We start from the raw sequence: 12,080 nt of genomic DNA, 5'->3' as shown, positions 1-12,080 counted from the left end.
GTAGCAGTAAATCACAAAATTGATTCTTTTGATGGCTTTAGAATCCAACCATGCGACATAACTCAAACAACGCACACACACAGGTACTAATACACGAGGATACATTTATTAATACATAGAATATGCATGTAAACCTAACAGATCTTATCGAGAAGGTTATCAGAATACAAAAGATATATATTCAATCAGTTACGAAGTGTTACATATATCAAGAGGACATACGTTCAGTATATCATTCATTAAGACCGTTTCGTAAATGAACTTGGTTACAACTTCTACATTAGATACTCAAAACAAGTACATAACTCTTAGGAATTAAATTGATATCAACTGGTTGGGATAACAATTGAATTCTCGAGCTGTAATGCATTGAAGTTGAATACTCATCCAATTTCTGGGGATTCAGATCTCCTGCGGACACAAAGAAACAGTTGCAGGCTGTTGCTGTCCAATCCGCGCTCTCTGGCTCGGTGCCAGGCTGTGCTGTGCGGCTTGCGACGGTGCGCTGCAGATGCTCACTGACCGGCTAGTTAGTGTTGGCTTTAACTAGCAAAGTTTGTGCACAGGAGAAAAGATGACTGTGGGTCCCAGCAAGTCAGGAAGAGGACCGGTTCGTTCCTGATGAAGCGCTAGTTCTGAATAATGATTCAGCTGTCCACAGTTCCGACCTGTTCACGAGGCCTGCTGCTGGTTACTCTCTGGCAACCTCCACTCTAGACTCTTAGAACAAAGGAAAGTTCTGGCACTCGGACACACTGGCCGTTCCGTGGTTGTCCGGGCTGAGTCTCGGGATGGTCAGGAGGCGCGCTGCGAGAATGTCCTGCCCTTGGGAGCCTTCTGCTCCTGGGCCGTCCTGCCCTGGAATTCTCCTTTGAATTCCCTTTAGAACAGTCCACAGAATCCTCTCCAGAATCTTACTGAATCTCCCGAATCTGAATCTTGTTGAATCTCCCCTTCCGAATCTCCAGGCCTGTGTTGCCTGTTTTTACCTGGAGGAACTTCAGCTCGTTGATTGGCTGAAAGTTCCATGGGCATCAGAGTCCCACGTGGGTTACTCAGCCCTACCAGTCCCTGATTGGTTGATCAAGGTGAGATATGAGTCACTTAGTCCTGACACTTAGGAATGCAGTCCAGATGTCCATCCGGCACTCCCTAGACTGATAGGCGCCAGTGGATGACCATTGATCATGATAGCCAGACTTAGCTAAATGCATCCCCCTTTGGGAGCTGTCCTAGGAAACCTTAAATCACCCTGCACTAATGGTCTCTCTGTGGCTGCACCACAGAGATGAACAGAGAAATGGGGCCTCATTTGGGAAGCTCAGAAACACTTAATTCTGCCTTATTATTAAGCCTCGCCGCTACACTAGTTTCTTTAAAACAAAAGTGTAACGAAAAGTATAAATAAAACGTAGTGTGATTGAAGGGGCTTATTTACACAGATACTGTAGCAAGGTTTGTTTTAAAAAAAGCCCTCTGTATTTCAAAATAGTTTAAAATCCCTTTTTACTTGTAGATTGTCGATTTTGTTTGCCAACACTAAAATTGGAAATCATGTCTTATTTGACAGGGATTTAAAACCTTGGTTTCAAAGTTCTGAACTGTGACATTTGTATTTTATTAAAAGAATGAAAGAGAACAGAGTGGTTTGATTGGATGTACATTAACAATCTCCGGGTGCTAACGGTTGCACTGCATACTGTCTGGTTTGAAAAACACTAATCTGATTGTGTATGAAATAGAATTACAGTTCACATCTGTTTTCCAGCATTATAGTCAATTTGGCTGTAGCGATAGGTAAATAATTAGATTTGTTGTTCTGGCTAAAGTTATGCTTTCACAGTCTAAAAAACGAAAGATCTAGATGATGTTAAAATGTGTAATGAGGGTAATGTTAAGACATGTACTGTACCTCCTTAAATGCTGTTGTGGTATGCAAAATTGACTAAGTCCCTATTGACTATCGCCTAAAATGTCCATCTAAGCACAATATTCTTAAAGAATCAGATTAAAATTGATTTTCTAATTCCTTTCAAGTTAGCTTCTGTAATTACTTCAGGTTGTTTTCTTCACTACCAATCTTATAGTTTTGCGGTTCAGATCCCACACTTGATAATGATGACCATCAAAAACTTTTAAGTATATACTGTACAGTATGGCAGCGTAGACAAGGTCAAATCTTATAACATATCCTGTGGAATGTTTGCATTTCAGAAACCGGGTAGGTTTCTATGATATAATGGTTTACAAAAACAGCAACAGATGTTTTGAATGTAATATTAACCAGCAAGTGCTGTAGGAGCTCTTCTGGCTATCCTGCAGTTTTATATTAAGAACGATGTCTGGAATCCAGCCTTAATATCATGTGTAAAGTCCAGTTTGAATTAACCATTGCCTTCCCATAATTTAAGTCCTGCAATAGATTTCGAAAAGATGGATTACTTACAATACTCCGTTTTCTGCTAGTGGCACCTTGGTGCAGTCTTCCACTAACAGTCTCATGTGAACTTCTTGTTGTACTGTTCCTCGTTGACACAGCAAAATAACTCTGAAATGATGAATGTACAGTATATATTTTCACCGTTTCTACATAGGTGACATGATAAAAAAGTTGTTTTACTGTTCCTTTTTGAATCTTTCAAATACACACACTGGATATAGCCTAGTTTTTTTTTTAACAAAACAATCCAACCAATGCCCTGATGTTATTCACATCAAGTAGAAGTGAGCAAATTCATTTTCATGGATAAGAATAACTTGTTTAAACCCACTGTGCTCCTACACTTTAAAAAGGATCCTGGGCAAATTGTGCAGTGTTCTCCAGTTACTAGAACCCATTAAGAACTCTGAAGGTTGAGGCTCAGTTCATACTGATGGTCTTCATGCTTTCTTGCAGCTGCAGGGCCAGTGTGCAACCTTTGTCATTTTAATTGCATGGTATTGCTAATGCACTTTCGCTAATAGTAAGGCATTCTTGAGCTGCCTGATCATTAAAGCTTTCAAATGTTTGTAAGTCATCTTTAAGCTAGTGATGTGGTGCCATCTTGGTATTTTAGCTGATGTATCGGGGCTGTCTTCCAACACAGACCTTTATAATTGTCCCCCTAGGGATGCAATAAGAGTCTATCAGCTGTGAGTGAAGAATAATTCTTGTCTGCTGTCTTAAGCATAATAGCTCCTCATAGTGACAGCAGTTCTACCCTTTTTAATACACTTTGTTGATGTTTTATGCTTTCTTTTGCTACAAGTACAGTGTAATTAAAAAGGACTAGATCAAAGCAATGAACCAGGGCTTGGACTGTTTAAGCAAGGGTCATTTTTTCTGTTATGTTAGATTTTTAAAATAAAAGATTCTAAAAATCTTTTTAACAACATGGTCCATCGCGGTTGTGCATCACTTTTTGAGAAGGTTAAAAAATGAAGACAGAGAAACTGTTTTGATTTCTGAGAACTGGATTAACGTACAGTACTGCAAAGGGATAAGCTTTTGCAAGCTCAAAATTTAGCTTTGTGCACAAAAGCATATTCAGTGGTACTGTATGCGGTGAGCACTTTGAACATAAAAGTGTTGCTAATAAATTCTGTTTCTGTGCAATACATATGAACGCAGACAATTACAGTACATACTACCCACAACTCAGTACAATATGGCAGAAGGCAGATCTGCAGGTACACATCATACTATACATACACACATTTAAATAACACACATTATTGTTAAATATCTCTAAATTACAGTATGAGAGCAGTTGACCGTTCAAATAATACCCGTCAAAGAAGAATTTCCTGCAGTGTACAGCAGCTGAAACAAAAATAGTTTTTAACTGTCAATTTGCTTCGAAAGGCCTGTGAAATAAATGCTGTTTAACTGCTCTAATTAAACCAATAATTAGCTCAATTGGGTCATTAAGAGCTGGGTTGCAATGTTAAACCAAATAAACTTAATGTAGCAATGAATTGACCTCTTTTATTTATGGAGCAGATTACAAAATTGTCATAAGAACATTACTTGTGCTAAAATTAGGAAAGTAGCATAGGAAGAAGACAGTTTAAACTCTCCTTATTTTTTTGTTTTGCAACTTCGCTTACCACTCAGAAGTACATCTTGTTGGGTCCAGGGCGAAACACATTTCAGTTTCAAAATAATACTTACAGGGCTTATATTGTTTTTCCAAATATAGAACTTTGAGTAGCGATGAGAGCAACAGAATGTCAGCCTCCTGATGAATGTACAGTAACAGCAAGTCTAGGTCTGTGAGAGAAGTTTCCATCTGTTGTCACCTTCCCATTCAGTAAAGATCCAGGCCACGACACCTGGCCCAGCATTTGTGATTCCTGTGATGGGACTTTATCAGCCTGATCTTGTCTGACTGAAAGTAGAGGTGATAAACATGAAAATGCTTTCTTAACTTTATATACAGTAACTGGGCTCAACAGGCTTTATTCTGATCTCACAAGCTGGAATATGAAAAGATAACTGCCTCAGCAAAAACAAATTCTCAATGTGTCCCTCCAGTGGAAAGCCTTGCAGATGTCCTTGTCAAAAAGGTAAGAGGCTTACACCACAGATACATTAGATGCCTTGTTATTCTGACAAGAAATGTCTGAGGTACACAAAGGTGGTTACTGTTCTGTACTACCACTAAACATTTTCTAGTATAGTACTACAAGACACACACAATGCTGGAAGTTAACGTGACATTGCCATTTTGTCCTTGCTTTATCGACATCCTCATAACTACAGTACATCACTGCCTTTGAAGTAGGCCAACGACTGTGGGTGCAACTTTTTTGAGATAAGCGTGCTACACTAGGGTGTCCTTAGGAAGTACATAAACAATTCAAATACATACTGTACATGTACTGTAACACCTAACCACATTTGGAGCATGAGAACTAATTCTTTAAAAAACACCTGGTATAAATAAAAAATGTTAAACTATTTGTGTTCTTTCATTATCACTGGGTCTTGAATGTGGTGCAGTATGTAACAGGTACCAGATTATATGGAAAGTATGCGTTTCAAAGTGAAAAAATCAAATTTTGCAACAGAATAACACAATGCAGGATAAGGGCTTCCATTATTTGTACTAGAATGTACTGCAGCTAGCGAGATCTTGTTTGAAATACTGTAGCATACAGTATATATCGGCTTTCTAAGGCTCTTGGAAGAATAAATTACTAATACAAACACTAATAACTGAATAGCAATTTGTAGACTGAATGAATGTGGTTTTATTTAAATGGTAAAAGAGGATCTTATTTGGATCTTATTTCTGAATGATTACAAATTGTTAAATTTAAATTACTCATATTGTATATTCACTTAAACAGGAAAAATCTGATGCTTTTATTAGGTTTCATAAAAGGCATTGTTTGATGAACTTGCAATGTAGCCTACAGTACATATTGTGAGCAAAGTTTAATGTACTGTAGTTGCTACAGCCATAAACTAGGAGTAGATAACACAGTGTCCACATGATCAGAGTTGCTGTATTTTTTTTCAAATATATCTTGGAAAATGGTGGGGTGAAAGCGATTAGTATTTGTCAAAATTATTTAGCAAACAGATGGAGAAAACTGACATTCTGTAATGAGTTGTGTTTAATGTTCACTGAACCAGGCTGAACTGGGAGAGCATCTGAACAGGATAAATGTCAGCTTGTATTTGCCTTTTTAAAAAAGACACTGTGTTCACACCCAATCATTCAGGATAATAAATGACAGAGCACATCACCCAAAACTACGTGTGCACCCTCCTGTAAGGGATTTATAGGGAGGGCGGTCAGGAATGGCTATTGATTCTTGCCCCCTGGGGTAATCTGGATAGTTAGTCAGAGGTGGCTTCTTGGCTCGGGTCGTCTGATCAGATAGCAGCCCAGGTTCGCTTGGGGCCGAGGGATCAACAGCCTTTGGGACTGAAAATTTGTCCAGCTGAACAGCCGGCTCTTGAACCCCCCCCCCCAAAAAAAAAATCCCTTTGATTTAAGAGGAAGGATGGAGTGGAGAGAGATGAAGGAAAACTCGAGGGAGCATTGCAGCTCATCTTCAAAACGTGGGATTCCTCAGAAATGAATGGAACTGTACCCGGTTACTGAAGTGGATGTACTGTGCGATGTTTCAGCAAAGCAGCAGTGTCTCTTTGACGTGGTTTTACGTGGTTTACATCAGCTTAGACTGCAAGCTTTCCAGCGGATAAGTATTAATTTTATGAGCACAGACTCCCAGTTAAATTTTCTGCCCACTTCCGAGTGTGAGATGGCTTTGTCGATGTTAACGATCTACGGGGAAGGCTGGATGTAATGTGTTGGGCTCTAGAACTCACTCCAATTGTAAATTGGTTTGTGTGATGCGTGTCTTGTCTGTCGTTTTTTATAGTAAATAATTGTCTTTTAAGCTTTTGCCTATTTCTTTTTTCCCCACTACAAAATTATTCACAGAAGGGAGCTGCATGCATTCTCTCTGTGTTTTCTGACCTGTGGGGTGTTCTATGCTGTCATTTTTAGAAATAGCCTCTAATCGAGATGGTGTCAGGACTGATTAATAATATTTGGATAATACAGGTTATTGCGCCTCTAACCGTTAATACGCCTCCTTGTTTTGTTTTTGTATATCTAGATGTGAATCCGTCTCCCTCGCTCTCTGCTTGTCCATCTCTCCCTTGGTTTTTGTTTGCCCCTAGGCAGTGAGATGCTTATTTAGGTATCTAATTCCCCATCTTTCTGTGAGGAGCTCCTCGGTGCGTTTTGCTCATTTTCAGACCCGCGAGGTAGCCGGCTGTGCATCTGCTAATATTGGCAGCGTACTGTATGCTACAGGCAGGGCTGGGAAAGTCACACGGCACTTTCTACTACTGTAGCACATGGTTACATTTAACAACTTGTGAAGTTGTACAGGTGCGCAAAAATGGTTCTTCCCAGCGCCGAAACAGCGTCTAACAGTAAGAGTCCTATACAATCCAGGAGAACTGCACAAAAGGGGCAAGGACAGTGCAGTGATTCAGCCCAAGTAGGTCCAAAGTTTATGAGTGAGTCTGTTACTGAGGAGCTCCTGGGAGCCAAGTGTGTGCCAATGGAGTGACCCACCCAGAGCTGAGCCTAGGGTAGGAAACAGTATCAGGAGTTATTCTGGGGTGTCTTTTATACAATACAGGGTGCAAATTCTTCAACGATCAGGCATTAGAAAGGTGTGCAACAGGACCAGACTCTGTTTCCTTCCCCAGACTTTCAGTTGCAGCCATCAGTGGCCACTGGCTGTCCAGGCAGTACCTGAGGCTGGTCGTATTCAGTAATGACGGTATTAAGAGGACTCCTGAGCAAGAATGCATGGGATCTGTACTGCTACAATATCGCATCATGTGCTTTGGAAGGTTTTTGTCTCAAAGCATTTCACAGTTTCGTCTGTGCAAGTCTATCCTTTCTTTTTTAATTAATGTTGTTAAAATAGGGTAATAATTTTTACTTAAGGAAAGTAATTAAGCCAGGGCATTTAATTAATTAATGCCATCAGTTGACTCTACATTTGTACTTGCCCTCAATGACATCAATTTGAGATTTATCCTCCACGTTCCTGATAGCATTTACTATGAGTGCTGTGACCTCTGCTGGGGCATGGTAAATGTATTATACTTAAGATTACGCAAAATGATATCACACTCATTAAAGTGCTCAGGTACAGTACGTCCTTAAGTGATTTGAATCTAATTACTCTTGTACACAGATAGCAATGTGCATTATCAGAGTTTTCATTTTTTCTCATCCACGATGACCCTATAAATCTTCTGCAGCACCACTGTGTAAATTCCTGTGTGAATCTTGCATTTTAGTTATATCGGTCAATAGATTTTTACCGATTAGGAGCTACAGGTTACTACTGTAGTCAAGCCCAGATGCAGGTGACTGTCTGTACGACTCTGACACAGGGCATGGCCATGAGGGGAGAGACCGTGATCTAGTCCTGGCAGTACAGGGGCAGTGCTGTGCAAGCCTCATGTGCTCTGCACTTGCTCTTTTTGCATGAGGTCAAAGGGTAGCAAAGCCCTCTTACATCATCGCCATTAATTTAGTTTCTGCTTTAAGCCATAATGGCCTGAATGTTTGTTGTTCTGCTGTGAAGAAAAGTAAGAAGTGCTTATATATTGTTGGCCAATATTATACTGTATCTTTCTGGTCAGTGCGTAGCTCAACTCTGCAAATCTAATCTCATTGCTCACTGAAAATCTTCCCCTTCTCCTCGTCAAAGCCCAGGTTCGGAGTTCGTAGACCTTTTTCTACTGCAGGGACCTGTACTGCAAAGCATCCATGTGGTGGTGAAATAACTGTTGATGGCTCTTCATTTCCAAAGTACTGTATAAACATAGGAATCTGTAGATATTGTAGATGGGAACAGCAGATATGGAGATGTGGTCTATTGATCTGATCGAAACATGAGGAGTGTCACTCTGTATGGAGAGATTGCACAGTCTTTCACCACTGTCCAGCTAATTTAGGACATTTAACATACAGTATTAGGAAGGCAGGTTCCACTGGTCAAATATAATTCAGTTCTGCTTTATTTGTATCGCTCATGACATTTGGTCATTCCTCTCTGTCTTCTGTGAAATTAGTTAGATTAGTTTAAGTGGCACCTGGCTGCAAATAATGAAGCAACCGCTAGTTTATTGCATTACAACATATATACAGTAGTAGAGCTCGCATACTTTATTTGCACTGTTGAGTTGATACTGTACTTACTAGTACGGAGGTGGAGCAGTATATACTGTATGAAATTCCCCAACCATTGCTTAAATAACACTGAAGCAGCTCAGTTGAGCAATGCACACAAGTGTGTTATCTTCATCAGGAAAAAAACCTCTGTGTGTGTCAATAGCCTTCTTTTCTTTCCTGATCAAGTCACTTCAAGTGAGTTCAACATAAGCATGTTGTAACTGCAACATTCACAAAGGAAAACTTCTATGTCTCTTTTAGCCTAAAGGACTTAATCGTAACAAAGACGTAAAAGGGAAACCTTATAATATTTTTTGCAGCATCTGCTGCTTGCGTGCACGTTTCACGTGATGTAACAGCATATCATTTAGCTGCTTCAACTCTTCTCTTTATTCTGTGAAGTGGTATTGATCTGCTACTTGGCAGCTGATTCTTTCAATAAATATCAGCAGTTTTGAAGAATGGAAGCTGGAACGCTTGATATCAAACATGCACATTAGAAATTCCTGTTTGCTTAGACTATGGTTTCGATCGTGTTTTTTTTGTTTAGTATGTTAAATATGTTTAAGAGACCTTCAGTGGGACAAGTGGAAAAGAAAGTGCCGTGAAGAGGAGCCCAGTTTCACTTGTTAAATGTGTGCTGCCACAATGCCAGCTGTGACAGCAGAGAAATCTCACAATCTCAGTCAGACCCCAAAGAAGCAGATAACGGTGACAACAGAATGAAGCCGGAAAAAAATGAAGGGCTCAGGTGACAAAAGAGACATCCTTATCAGAACAAGTTTACAGATCTTGCTACAAGAAATACAGATCTTCTGGTCCAAACAAACACTGGAGAGGATTTCCAAGACAAGAAATAACTAGAAAAACCACCTGAGAGATCACATTTCACAAACTACCTGAAAATAGATGCTAACCAGAGGATTGAAGAAGACTCTTGAAGACACCTCTATCTAGCAGGGGATGTATATGATGTGTGCATGAACATATGTGGTATATACTGTATGTAACGCACACAGGGTCATGATGACTTTCTCATGAACTTGCAGCTTTTGCAATCATATTTAAACAATATATTCTCTCACAGCCACCTCTGGTCATGCTGATACCAACCGCCTGACCATCATATGGACCATTTTAACCATTTTATTTGAAATAAACACAGAGAACCTGCATTTTTATAAATCCTCAAAAACTTGAGTTCAGCATTTTGTTTCCCAAGGAGAGGTGCAACAAGTCCAGACCTCCCTGCTATTGTGAAAAACAATATGCATGTGCCCATTAAGCTACTGATGTACTGTGTAACATAGTCTGTTATAGTTTCACTGTCCATCGTTATTTTATCGTTTTTTTATTAATATATTATGGAAGCTCTTTTCAGAAGGCACAGACTAACCCCAATATTTTGATTAGGATAAAGAGCAAGTTGTTTTTAACTTTAGTTGGACAGATGATCCCGTGGCAATATGCCCGAGGCAGTCAGAACTGCCCTGCAGTGTGATGAACACCGATACATTGTGATCTGTTTGTGATCTAGTCTGTATTTAGACTCTAAAGAGCTGATGGTGGCCAGGATTTGTGGCTTGTCCTTCTTGGAAACTTTCATTACAATCTCCAATAAATCAGAGCCAGTTAGAATTCCTACTTATCTATTAGCATTGCTGTGATACTTCTTTTCAGACGAGCTCAGATCAGATCTGACAACCTGGGTAATAAACAGATTATCTGCAATTCTTTAAATTGCCACTGACACTCTTGTTTGTAACATCATTTGTACTGTAATAGCAGTTAATTGGTATCTTAAAAAAATCAATTTACATAACCAAATTCAATCTCTGTACTGCTATTCGCAACCTACTACAGGCATGAGAATGAGATGTAATCTGTGTAATAGTCCTATCTGATAGTTCAGCATTTGGAAATATGGGGTGTTCTATTTTGCTGCTAACTTTATTGATCCAGACATCATCTGATTTTCTCCAGGTAATCTTCATTGTGTACATTTCTTTCTTTTAGTGCTCTGCCGTTACAATTTCGAGAAAGCATAACCTGAAGTATACTGTAAAGCTTATACTGTACCTTTTCAAAATGAGTTAAAAGAGGCACCAGATTAAGAATCAAATTAGAGATTATAATGAAATAAAATAACAGATTACATTTAAATATTTACGAGATCTGAAATTACATGTAGTGCATATTAAAAAAATGTCACAGAAGAAATTTTCTGTGCTATAATTAGAAGCAAGCAGGTGTGATTTATTGAGCTAATATATTTCCCTCATAAAGTTTTCACTTGGTTTTATAAACATGGAAACAACAATATAAGAGAGGGTAATGAATAGCAGGTGTCCCACTGTTTAAAAATGATTTAGATGTGGATGACTAACAAGATTCATGTTGCACATTTTAATTTGCCGTACACAACCAAATGAAAAGGAAACACGTGAAAAAATAGGTCACCTGTGGTTTACTTATTCACATTTTTCAATACTGGAAAATAAATAACTCCTGTGAACCTGCAAGCCTGGCATAACTGTTGATATATTGACTGTGTCCTCACTGGGGAAGAATTCATTCTTCTGTTATTCAGAAATATTGATATTGCATTGCTGCACTGGTCCTTCAAGTGTGTTTCTGTACAGTGGTGCTGCATTTATAAAGAGGAAATAAATTCTTATTTACAAGTCACTAAACTAAAAATACACTTACCTGTATGTATAATCTACAAAAGCACATTCACTTTATATTGTGCAAATACTTACTGTTGATATAAAATCAATGAAAGAGCTCTGACCTGCCCTCTCACCCTCGGTCTCAGAGGCAGAGTGATACTTCATATACAGTACAGTACGTTGGAGAGCAGCACAGTAGGATCTGGGTGTAAGAAATATCAGTGTGCCTGTGTTCCAGCAGGTTCATGATCTCCAAACAGTGCTCCTTTCGATGGGTACTGGTTGAAGATATCCTCCTACTGTATCTGAGGTCTAGTTCAAAAACCAGTCAGCATTTGTGTCACTCATGTATTTACAAATAAAATATTTAGGTTTTTTTCACAAGGACACAAATAAAATCTCCAATAACATTGCAAACAATGGTGCAAACATGACTTTTTTTATGAGACTCATGAAGAACTATAATTAAAGCACTAACCGCCAGAATGCATTCTGAGAATCTGGGGTCCAATCATGGACTATATAAAGAGCACCAACAGAGCCTGACAGTTATTTATTTCCATTGTATACTTAGTAATGTACTGTACAACCCTGACAGGTTGACATTGGACTCGAGGGTAGTGAAACTCATACAGTATGTCTGGCGCCTGGATATTAATTCTTTATTTTATTTTGTCCATATGTATGAAAACAATAACAATCT

The 12,080-nt window shown here is 39.0% G+C and overlaps 1 protein-coding gene across 1 annotated transcript in view; it reads left to right on the top strand.

The window, feature by feature from the left end:
• Nucleotides 1-12,080, top strand: part of sgcz (sarcoglycan zeta) — a 209,328-nt gene that overhangs the window by 145,718 nt on the left and 51,530 nt on the right. The window lies entirely within an intron of this gene.

Source organism: Atractosteus spatula, chromosome 1 (assembly GCF_055471065.1).
Source record: "Atractosteus spatula isolate fAtrSpa1 chromosome 1, fAtrSpa1.hap1, whole genome shotgun sequence".
Classification (NCBI taxonomy): Eukaryota; Metazoa; Chordata; class Actinopteri; order Semionotiformes; family Lepisosteidae; genus Atractosteus; species Atractosteus spatula.
Note: the sequence above shows the minus strand (reverse complement) of the source record. Positions and strands in the feature narration are given on the sequence as shown.